The following is a 12,216-nucleotide window of genomic DNA, read 5'->3' as shown; positions in this document are numbered from 1 at the left end:
TTATGTATCAGCAGCAGAACATGGGATCAGAATAAACTGCTGGCACAAAGGGGGCCATTGGCCTATTTAGGAGAAGCTTCTACACAAGGCATGGAGGCCAAATCCAGCCCGCAAGACTTCTTAAATGTCCCCCAGCATTGCCTCTGATCCCAAAGATCCTTCCTCTAGAGTCTAGCATAATGTGTCCATCTACTTAATCCTCTTCTGGGCCACATGGGTATGATCCTTTAAGCCTGCACTCATTCAGTTGTAACAGCAAAAGAGCCTCTTTCAGATTTATACGTCTTTGTTGTTTCTACCATAGGTAAATGGGCTCGAGCCTCTGGGTGCATAATAAGTGGAAAATTCTACCCATACTGCTGATGGGGAAAGGAAGCTGATGGTGAAAGGAGCTCTTTGCCTTTATCTTGGTTTGCATGGAAACAAACTCCGTGGACAGATGAAAAGTTCCTGGCACTTTAGCCCTGGCTTGGTTCTGAATTTCACCCTCCTTAAAAATGAGTCACCAAACCACATTTTCCATGGCACAAAAACCATGATCCTTTTTCAGGATGAAGAGTGCCTGGTAGGGGAGAATGTCCATCATCTGCCCCCTTGAAGCGTCCTGTTGAGGTCCACCATTGGGGTCTTTTGCTCCTAACATCAAGTGTATCTTTATGCTGCACCAGGATCTGAAGTAATGGAGGTTTGCTTCACAATGAACAGCTTGTGGGGTGGGGGGAGAACTGATGATTTGTCTGATTGCGGGTGTTGTTTATAGCTGCTGCACACTGCCAGTAAATGAAATCTGGGGGAATGTAGGAAGTCCTACTACTAATGCAGAAGAAAAAGAAGGCTGTTTTATTTATTTAAAAATCACCAATCACTACAAATGTAGTGTAAATGCTTAGGCATAAGTATGCAAATATTCGGGTGACTTCCTGCCATTTCAAATTCCCACACAATTCAAGGGTGTGGGGACTGCTCAGTCATTACACTTACAGCCCAAACAGATGTGATGTGATGGAGATCCAATCATGGAACTCCCAATCATTATTTTTATTTTAAAATGTAAAGCACCAGAGTTGTCTGTGGAGGGGATACATTGATTGAAAATTTATTGCATTGTAACTGTATTGTAACTTTTGAATAAATGTTGTTGTTGGTTTCTTTAAAATGTAAAGTACACGCAGCATTTGTAAAGTATGGGAACCAGTTTTGACTGGAACAGCAATGCAGGGGGAGGAGGTGTTTTAAGCATCCTTTTGATTGAAATCACTCCACTCAGCTGCTATTAGCTCCACTGGTTGAAAAAAAGATAGGCACTCCCTTTCCTTTAGTGGGGCAGTGTGTGTGTGCGCACACGCACAACTTCAATGGGGGAAATAGTGCAGGGAAAGGGGTTAAACACTCCTTCCCGCAACCAGGGCTCTGATTAAAAACCTACCCCAAGATCTACTGTAGAGTTTAAAAGCTGGGGGGGAGCACCCATCAGATCTCCTGCATTGGATCTGCCTTGATCCTTATCAGCAGCAGAAGCCCAACAAAGCTTACCATGTAAATTCATCAGACCCTAGCAATGATATGAATCTGTCTGATCCTGCCTTAGGGCACTGGGTGGATGATTGGCAGCCTTATAATTCCATGTCTGTGGGTATAGAAATATGAATATAAGTATTTTGTGTGCATTTATGATTCAGAATAAATGGTTCAGAGTCTTTAAAGAATGGCAATCTGCATTATCAAAAGTATGATGTCTGTTGTAAAAACTGGCAGCATCTCCATCTTCCTTACAGTGTGTATTTCTCCCTTTTTTGCATTTGGCTTCATCCCTATTAGAGAACGGGTTCCTACAAATTGCAGGTGAGGATGTAAGGGATTTGCTGTTTTTGCTGTACCACTTCAGAATGCAGACAGAAGGCTGGTCAACACTTCTGCTTGTGCCATAATAAGAATAATAATAATAAATTTTATTTATATCCCGCCCTCCCCAGCCGAAGCCGGGCTCAGGGCGGCTAACAACACTAAAACAGTACAACATTATAAAACATTATAAAAATGAATTAAAATCAAAATTGATGGCAGCCATAAACTAAAGTTTTGTAAAGATTGCCAAAGGAGGGAGTCAGGCTGCGCCCTGACCAAAGGCCAGGTGGAACAGCTCTGTCTTGCAGGCCCTGTGGAAAGATGTCAAGTCCTGCAGGGCCCTTGTCTCTTGTGACAGAGCGTTCCACCAGGTTGGAGCCGCAGCCGAAAAAGCCCTGGCTCTAGTTGAGGCCAGCCTAACCTCTCTGTGGCTTGGGACCTTCAAGGTGTTTTTATTTGAAGATCGTAAGTTCCTCTGTGGGGCATACCAGGAGAGGCGGTCCCGTAGGTACGAGGGCCCTAGGCCGTATAGGGCTTTGAAGGTTAAAACCAGCACCTCAAACCTGATCCTGTACTCCACCGGGAGCCAGTGCAGCTGGTATAGCACCGGATGAATGTGATCTCTAAGCGAAGACCCCGTAAGGAGTCTCGCTGCGGCATTTTGCACCCGCTGGAGTTTCTGGGTCAGTCTCAAGGGCAGCCCCACGTAGAGCGAGTTACAATAATCCAGTCTGGAGGTGACCGTCGCGTGGATCACAGTGGCTAGGTCAGGGCGAGAGAGGTAAGGAGCCAACTGCTTAGCTTGGCGGAGATGAAAAAATGCCGCCTTTGTTATAGCTGCAATCTGCGCCTCCATGGAGAGGGAGGTATCGAAGATTACACCCAAACTCTTAACGGACGGTGCTGGCACTAATTGCACCCCCGCAAGAGATGGGAGTTGCCCCCTCAGTCCCATGTCGTCCCGTCCCAGCCAGAGGACCTCTGTATCCGAAGGATTTAACTTCAACCGGCTCCCACGTAACCATCCAGCCACAGCCTCCAAGCATCTGATCAGTGTGTCTGGGGCCGAGTCCGGGTGGCCGTCCATCAACAGATAGAGTTGGGTGTCATCAGCATACTGATGGCAGCCCAGCCCAAAACTCCAGACAAGCTGGGCGAGGGGGCGCATAAAGATGTTAAAAAGCATCGGGGAGAGTATTGCACCCTGGGGCACACCACACACCAAGGAGTGGCGGGATGACAATTCCCCCCCAAGCGCCACCCTCTGTCCCCGACCGGAGAGAAACGAGCGCAGCCATTGAAGGACTGTGCCCTGGATCCCCACGTCGGCAAGGCGGTGGTCCAGGAGTTCGTGATCGACCATGTCGAAGGCTGCTGACAGGTCTAGAAGAATCAGCAGCCCCGACCCGCCTCGATCCAGCTGCCTGCGGAGATCATCTGTTAGGGCGACCAGAGCCGTCTCGGTCCCATGACCAGCGCGGAAGCCGGACTGGAATGGATCCAGAGCCGATGTTTCATCCAGAAACCTACCAAGCTGTTCAGCAACCGCTCTCTCAATCACCTTACCCAGGAATGGAAGATTCGAAACCGGGCGGTAATTGGATAGATCTAAGGGATCTAATGATGTTTTCTTTAAGAGCGGGCGCACCACTGCCTCCTTCAGTTCCCCTGGGAATGTCCCGGTGCCAAGGGACAGATTGATGATATCCCCCAGGGGGGCCCGCACCTCGTCTGGACACGCTCTAATCAGCCAGGACGGGCACGGGTCGAGAGGACAGGTGGTGGGCTTTCCAGCTCGGAGGAGTCTGTCCACATCGGCTAGGGATATCCAGTCAAAGTGGTCCAATACTGAACCCGAGGACAGTCGAGGGGCCTCCAGTTCCTTTATTGTATCCAAATTGGCAGGGAGGTCATGGCGGAGCAACAAGACCTTCTCCGCAAAAAAGCTCGCAAATGCCTCACAGCTGTGTGTCAAATTGTTATTTAAATTTGGCTGTCCTTCGAGGGACGTTAAAGACCGAATTATACTAAATTATACTAAATAATTGCGCCGGGCGAGAGCTAGCGGATGCAATGGAGGCCGAGAAGTAAGACTTCTTAGCGGCCTTCACTGCCATCTCGTAGGTTTTCATGCCTAGAAACACGGGTCCAAGCAGTTTTCCTCCTTGCTCTGCTTCTTTCCAAGGAAGAACCCACTCATTAGTGATAAATCAGAACAAATGGCAATCTGGGGAAAGCTGCCATTGCCATTTGCTGTGATTGAGCACTACAGCGCAGTCGGGAGCAGTGGGACAAAAGGAAGTGTGGATAAGCCCAGAAGCTCATATGACTGAAAGCTCTTTGTAGCGTGTGAGAAAATGACATAATCCCTGCACATAGAAAATAAGCATAGTGAAGGCCAGTGTAGAACTCTTCACCCTGACACTCTGGCTTTCTATATGCAGGGTGTTCACCACCTGACTGCACTGGGCCTTCATTTGCTAAGGTTGGGCAGCAATGGCACAAATTGCCCTCACACCTGAAGCTTTTTCATACCAAAATTGGTGGATTTGAAACGTAATAGATGGGACCAGACTTCAGCCTGCAGCATCATTCTACTACGCAGTCACTGCACTGGGAAATCCTCTGCTAGGAACCGTTGTTACCCTCCCCACCCCTGAAAAAGGCAGTCTCCATTCACTTCTTTCTCTGAGCATTGCCTAGAACCAGCTAAACACATAAACACACGCACACTAATGCCAGATTAACCACTAATGCAAAGCCATGGCCTCAACAGCTGGGGAGAGTGCAGGTCTTGACAAAGAGCCTTGAGCCTTCCATTTTCAGGGGCAGGGGTGGGGGAAACTTCATTAACAGGAGAGGAAATGATCACTGTGCAGCAAAACATTCAAACCTACTGCTCATTCATTTGTAAACATCCTGAGCCTGTTCTGCCTGGACGGCTCACTTGCTGATTGATTGGGCTCCTGTTGCTGCTGTCTCATGTAAATGTGGAGGCTTCCACACACACTAAGCACCAATTTGTCCTAGGCTTGACCTCTTGCTTACTGTCAGTGGCATGTGAGGAAAAGAATATCCTACTTAGGGTTATTAAGGTGAAAGGCAGAGAGAGCGCGAATTATTTTCTTTAAAGACTACCGGATTGATTATGGCATCAGGGGCGGAGGAAGGGGGTGCGGTGGGGGTGGTCTGCCCCAGGTGTCTTCGCTGAGAGGGGTGACATTTGGCGCACCACCCGCCTGCAATTCCCAAGCCTACCCTGAGCTGTCGGGGGAAGGGGGGAGCTGCACCGCTTTGCTGGCAGTATTCCCCCTTCCCCTGACAGCTGGGGGAGGCTTGGGAGTTGCAGGTGGGTGGCGTGCCGAATGTCTGCCATCAGCAGCTTGCTCTGCCCCCGGCTGCAGGGCACGCATGCCACTCCAGGCACCCAAGCGGCTACCCCACACCCGGGAGGGCACCTGGGCAGTGTGGGCATATGCTCTGCCGCTGTATGGCATAAGGCAGGGGTCAGCAAACTTTTTCAGTGGGAGGGGGGTCCACTGTCCCTCAGACCTTGTGGGGGGGCAGACTATATTTTTGGGGGGGGAAATGAACGAATTCCTATGCCCCACAAATAACCCAGAGATGCATTTTAAATAAAAGGACACATTCTATTCGTGTAAAAACACGCTGGTTCCCAGACTGTCCACGGGCCAGATTTAGAAGGCGATTGGGCCGGATCCGGCCTCTGGTTTGCCTACCCATGGCATAAGCCTTCATGGACTAGAGCCGAACTCACCAGATGCATAACATGTTAACAATGGATAGCAAACAGTCAGAAACACTTTGTTTATTACATTTAGATCCCACCTTTCCTCTAAATTGTTCAAGACAATGTATTTGGTTACTGCTTCTCATTTTTCCTCTCACAACCACCCTGTGGGACAGGTTAGACTGAGAGGTACTGACTGGTCCAAGGCCACCCAAAGAGCTTTATGCTGGGGAGGGGACAATTTCAGGCTCGCTCTAGATAGCGCTATCCAACATTGTAACCACTGCACAATGGTTCTAGACAGACAGACAGACAGACAGACAGACACACACACACACACACACACACACACACATATCAGTGGTCAAATTATTTGGGTATGTGTGTCACAAATGAGGCTCAACTCCTTAACTTTGTGATGAGCCCCTCATCTAATGTTTTAGAAGGATACAGGGGACATGATTTGACTAAGGTGATGAGGTTTAGGTTTCATTAAGCCCTCTATATTTTTGCCATAATTTGAACATTGATACATTCTCATTCTCTCTCTCTCTCTCTCTCTCTCTCTCTCTCACACACACACACACACACGAAAAAAAATGCATACAGGGTAGAAAAGTCATGAAACACTCTAATTCAGATAATTAATAAGGAAACAGGATAAATTCATCAGGGGGGCAGTTTCCTACCAGGGGAGTTGATAGCAAAAGTTTGTGTGCACTTCACATTTCACAGCACAATCTTATACATGTTTACTTGGAAGTAAATCAAACTGTGTTTTGTGACTCTTATTCTCAGGTTAGTAGGCATAGGACTGCAGACTTAATTTCTTCCTTTTTAAAAATAATTTTTATTAAAGATTTTCTTGGTTTTCAAGCCAACCCCTAGTATATGTGTGGTTTTTGTGTCAGTGTCAACTGGGTAGGTTCTCTTTCTATTTGCTTATTACATTTCCTTAGTAGTGAGAGGGATTGGGGGCAGGGTGTGGTTGGTTGTCTGTAGTTGGCTGCAGTGAGGTTTGTTTGCATTTGGAGGCGGGGAGGGATTGTTGTGTCAAGTAAGCCGTATTGATTTGTATGTTTTTGGTGGATTCCTGTTGTTCTCTTGTTGGGCTGTGTATGTAATAAAGGGGAGCCATACTGGGGTGAAGGCATCCTCTTCTATTTGTCCCCATTGTCAGTTTCAGACTGTTAGTTAGCTTTTCTAGTAAGGCTGTTTCCCATGTGATTCGATACCAGTGGTGCATATTCACTTCTGGCAGGTCTCTCCAGTGTTTGGCTATGAGGCTTCTGGCTGCTGAGAGTAGGTGGGTTATAAGCTCTTTATAATGTGAGTGGGCATTATTATCTTGGAAAATGTTCAGTAGGGCCAGTTCTGGGGTGAATTCTAATACCTGATTAGTTATTTTGCATATCTCTTGCAGGACTGCTGTCCAGAAGGGTTGGATTTTGGGGCATCCCCACCACATGTGGAGGTATGTGCCTGTGGAGGTGCAGACTTAATTTATCTTGCCTCAGCATGATAGACATCAAGTGGTCTCTAACAATGCAATTTATACATCATGCACATAGTACAAAGCTCAGGAATGTTTCACTGCTGAGTGCTTGTGAATACAGACAGAAATCTGAGCTGTGCATAAATGACTGCATAATATGAACTAAGATGTTTCTCCATATAGCATTATTAACTTTGTCATGAAGCCCAACTGAATTCAATGGAGCTGCTTTCTCAACAAATGTGTCTAGGGTTGTGCTGTTTGTCTGTTTGCTGGTTATTCCCACTTCCCTGGGGAAGGTAGTTATGTGTGGAGATCTCCAGCAGAGAATCTCCAGCCTCTTCAGCAAACCATCTTTTAGAGCCCTAAAGCAGATGTGGTGTGGTGAACCTGTGGTTGTTTGCCCTCCAGCTCCCATCAGCCTCCAGCAAACATGGTCAATGGTCAGAGATGATGGGAATTGTAGGGCAGCAATATCGGGGGGGGGGGGGGACCAGGCTCCCTATTCCTAACATAAATGACTGAGCCCTGTGTGTCAAGAAGATCATATTCTCTGCATGCAGCCCTCCCTATCCACTGAGGTTGGATGGAGATCATGCCCTTTCATCAGATCAAGTCAATAAATTAGGGGAGGGATTCAGGGACTTCTCAGCAGCGGTTCAGCCAACATTGTGGAACTTCCTTCCTAGCTAGAACCATCTAGTTACTTCCCTCTCTGTCCACCAGCCAGATAAGACTTGCCTGTTTCAGTATCATTTTTGCATCTGTCTTGGGCTGAGATGGAAGTTGCACAGAAACCACACACACACACCTCTATCTTTTTTATGTTCGTTATGTTTTTGTTCTTTTACTTGCTTTATGCATAGCTTCAGGAAAGCACAATGACAAACTGACTGTCAGACAAACAAGAAAGAAAGAAAGAAAGAAAGAAAGAAAGAAAGAAAGAAAGAAAGAAAGAAAGAACGGACATCTCATTGGCTTGTACTTTGCAAATAATTACCCTGACCTTGAACAGTATGGACTTAGGAAGCCAAACTTGGAATCCAAGTATTGCCCCATCTTTTACACTGACAGATCTGGATGTTATCTCAAATGACTCAGTGGGTTTTTTCTGTAATTGGATGTTTTGATATCCGCTTCTTTTTAATTTATTTATGAAAGGATTGTGAGAATGGAATTGCTACAGTTGCTTTCTTTGCAAAAAGCATAAACAAAAGGAAGGGGAGCAGGGAATCACATTGTTTTCATTAGAACCAAACCCAACCCCCATACCAGGCTGGAAACCAAGAGCTGCAATAAACTACTAGAGATCTACACTCTTCTCCTGCACTGAGCTAAAAATACTTACAAACAGGGCTTAATTTGTGGCCGGGAATGACTGGGGCTCAGCATGAGTTTTCAGTGCCATGGTTCAACCCAGGAACAGATGGCAAAACTAGATTAAAATTTCCCTGAGCAGGTGCAGAGTGCATTTCCCAATCAACAGTTACAGAGAGACCCCACATATGGTTGGAGTTTCCAGACAGATTTAACTCTCAGCGTATCTTTCCCCGCCCCCCCCGAAACCAAACATAGTACTTCAAACAAACTACAAATGAATATATCCCCCCCACTCCCCAAAGGTAGGGAATTCCACAATATGACTAGAAGCTTTAGGTGTTGCATCTAATAACTAGAAAATATATCCTCCCCCCACCCCACCCCAACCTAAATCAGCCCTCTGTCCCAGACACATTAACTGATTAGGCAGTCCAAAAAATAAAGCACAGGTTGGAAATAGGGATTGTTGTTTTCTATCCACATCTACACCCACAAGTTTTCCCTGCAACTACCTTTCTTCAAGGTCCAGCATGAAGCAGGACTCCCTGAGGGCTGAGTAAAAGTTGATGACACCTGAGCAGATGAAGAGGGGGGATTTAACCCTTTCTTCTCCTGCTGTGGTCTTGAAGAAAAGCCCTTTCCCTAAAGCAAACATTTGCTTTGGGGAAAATCCCCACTGGTACAACTAGAAAACACTGGGAACCAGATGGGTCAATGGTAACTACACATAACAGTCGGTATCTACCGTAAATCAAACCAAACTATATGGATCCTGGTGCCGTTGCAGTAGCCGATAGATTACCGACATCAATCTATGGACTTACACAATGCTATTTTTCTAGAAAAAGAGGTTCCGGAACTCACTATGAACACCGCCCCCCGTTCTCTTAGAATGGCAATGGCGCCCACCTGAGAGGTGCTGGAACTGAGTTTTGGCTGAAACAAAGTCCTGGACTTACATTGATTTAGACAAAGAGCTTAACACAATTTCCAAAATATTGTATTATTTTTGGTGTTTGTTAATAAAGATAAATTGTTGCCTTTATTAAACGTCCTGAGACTACATATTGGTAACCCATGCTAATTTATTGATTAAGAGCAAGACTCCTAAAAGCACTCAATAACTGGCATCCTTGAACTAAAAAATCATCCCCCTTCTTGTTCTCCTTTAATAGCTAATCTCTGTATATCCATCTGCATACTGCTCTATCTGAAAGGGGCTTAGTAAGCCTGGAGATGTGGAGGTATAACACAGAGGTTTGTCCTTGGACTCTGAATCCTGCTTGTTGGTAGAAAAGCACTAGTTTAGAGACAGATATTTAGAAAACAGGTTGGTGATGCAGCTGACGCCAAGCAAGAAGGCTCTTAGGCCACATTCCTATACTGAAAGCAGTTCAGTATAGCCACCAGTTAGGGGGCTAACCTATAGCCACCAGTTAGGGGGCTATAGGATTTGGTGAAAGCCTCACTGGTCCAAGGAACATGTCAATGTCCCAAACATCGTTGGGCAGCAGGTATGTCTAGGCTGCCATTTTCTCTATATCCTCTTAGGCTCACCTGACATGATGGGCACATCTCTGGGGCAACCCCTGTCCTCAACTGTCCTGGCATGCCCAGAACCATAGTGGCTGGATCTCCATCCTCTGCTGCTCACCACCAGGCATGCACATACCTGGTTGGCATGCCATGGGCTCCCCAACCCACCCAATGACCTTGGCGCAGCAAGCTAACATCCAGCTGCTACATCCTTACTCTAAGACAAGTCCAATAATGCTGTGTCATGGGGCCAGAAGCATTTGGGGTGGGATGACAGTCACTGCAGACCATCAGGATCTTGGCCTTGGTGTGGTGCCGGCCTCCCCTCAGCAACCAGAGTGATCCCAGAAGCATCCTGGCCCAACACTGCAGACATGATGGCCAACCTCCAACTCAGGGTCATGTTGTAGAGGATCATGTGGACCACACACCTCTCTCACACATCCCACAATAAGGAGATACCAGAAATGCAACTTCCACAACCACACATGTTTTCTGGTAGTATTGTCCAGTGAGCCCAGGGCAGCCTGAGTGAGTGTGGCACTGTGTAGGACCTCCTAGCTCCTGCTACTGTGAATGTTCTCCAGTGGCCTCATGAAGTATCTTCTTCCTGTCCGTACACACACCACTTCCTGCAGCTATGGCAATGGATGTCCAGTTGGCTTTTCTTCCCCTGCCCTGGTGCGTCTTCTCTCAGGAAGGTATCTGAAGAAGTGTGCATGCACACGAAAGCTCATACCTAGAACTAACTCAGTTGGTCTTTAAGGTGCTACTGGAAGGAATTTTTTTATTTTTTCTCTCAGGAAGGTCATTGCAAGCAGTTTGCCACTGGTTTTGAGGAGAGTGCCCTAGAATTATTCCCTTGGTTCCTGTGGCTGCTGCCATGTTTTGCTTCCTGGGCATATGGCAATGTAATACATGTCTTTGTTGGCCCTCCAGAGCCTGTGGGCCCTGACAGTCAGATCCTGATGCTGGGCCACCCCCACCCTGATAAAGGTAAAGGTAAATGGACCCCTGACCATTAGGTCCAGTCGTGACCGACTCTGGGGTTGCAGCGCTCATCTCACTTTATTGGCCGAGGGATCCGGCATACAGCTTCCGGGTCATGTGGCCAGCATGACTAAGCCGCTTCTGGCAAACCAGAGCAGCTCACGGAAATGCCGTCTACATTCCCAGCAGAGCGGTACATATTTATCTACTTGCACTTTGACGTGCTTTTGAACTGCTACCCCCACCCTGATATATTGGCCAGTAAAATCCAGGACAACAGAAGAGGGTATAGAAAGCGGGCCCTGGTTGGTGGGCATTGCCAATATTTCCTGAGATGCAGCAGGGGTCTCTGCTGCCATTACAGCATTTTTCTCTTTCCCACATGCATGCCTTCACAATCTCTCCTCCTGGGCTGAGCGCACATTGGATACAGCTGCTATTCTGCCAGTGGAGCAGAGGTGTGCAAAATGTGAGTAAAGAATTCCTCTTTCAATCACTATTCAGGTGCAAGTTGGACAATCAGGCGCCTGAGAAATACTCAGCAAATTCTTTTTTAAAAAAAATTATGAAAATCAGCCCCATGGACAAGGCTTCTTAGATAAAGTAGACCTTCTTGACCGCAGCAGAGACCAAGTTGCCAAGCCCTTATTTGGAGATAACGCCAATACCTTTCATAAATATCTGAGGCAACTGCTGTGACTCCTGCCCAATTCTTTCACCAACCTTTCTGCAATTCTATTATTCTTTCCCAACCTGCTGTAAGCAGTAGAATCCTCCTTCAACCTACAGCAGGTAAATTGAATAAGTAATAATTCCTGCATTGCAGGGTGTTGGACTAGATGACCCTTGTGGTGCCCTCCAATTCTACATTATACTATAAAAAGCAATAAAAGTTTTCCTGCAGTTTCCTGAATTCCACTATTTAAGATTCTCCATGCCTTAAAGTCCAGGGTCAGCAGTGGATGCATCGGTGTCTGGGCATTTGCTTATTTACACATTCATGGGCTATGAAGTAATAGTTGGGCAGCAGCAGGAAGTGCAATGTTCAAGGTAGAACTGGTCCAGGTCCAAGATGCTTCAGCCAAAGCTCGGCTGCCACTACCCAATGCCGTCAACAGCTCAGAACAACAAACCTCCCTCCCTGCACCCCATTCCCAGCCTATTCCTTCAGTTCCTGAGTTGCTTTTCCTATTCAATTTATCTGATGCACAGGGAAGTCTAACTACGGTAGTTTCAGATATTTTCTTGCCTCTCTGCCATGAATGCTTAAGTTGAACTA

At 46.8% G+C, this 12,216-nt stretch overlaps 1 long non-coding RNA gene across 2 annotated transcripts in view; it reads right to left on the bottom strand.

Annotated features, from left to right (window-relative positions):
- The window catches only part of LOC309337079, a 32,255-nt gene extending 23,746 nt beyond the window's left edge, over positions 1–8,509 (bottom strand). Inside the window, exon 1 of one of the 2 annotated variants that reach the window (XR_014154104.1) lies at positions 8,440–8,509. This is a non-coding gene — a long non-coding RNA (uncharacterized lncRNA). The remainder of the gene's footprint in view (positions 1–8,439) is intronic. The other variant, XR_014154105.1, reaches the window with a different exon arrangement.
- Between the last annotated feature and the right edge of the window lie 3,707 nt (positions 8,510–12,216).

This window comes from Podarcis erhardii, assembly GCF_964252035.2.
Source record: "Podarcis erhardii genome assembly, chromosome: 1".
Classification (NCBI taxonomy): domain Eukaryota; kingdom Metazoa; phylum Chordata; class Lepidosauria; order Squamata; family Lacertidae; genus Podarcis; species Podarcis erhardii.
The sequence above is the reverse complement of the archived record's forward strand: the minus strand, read 5'-3'. Positions and strand labels throughout refer to the sequence as shown.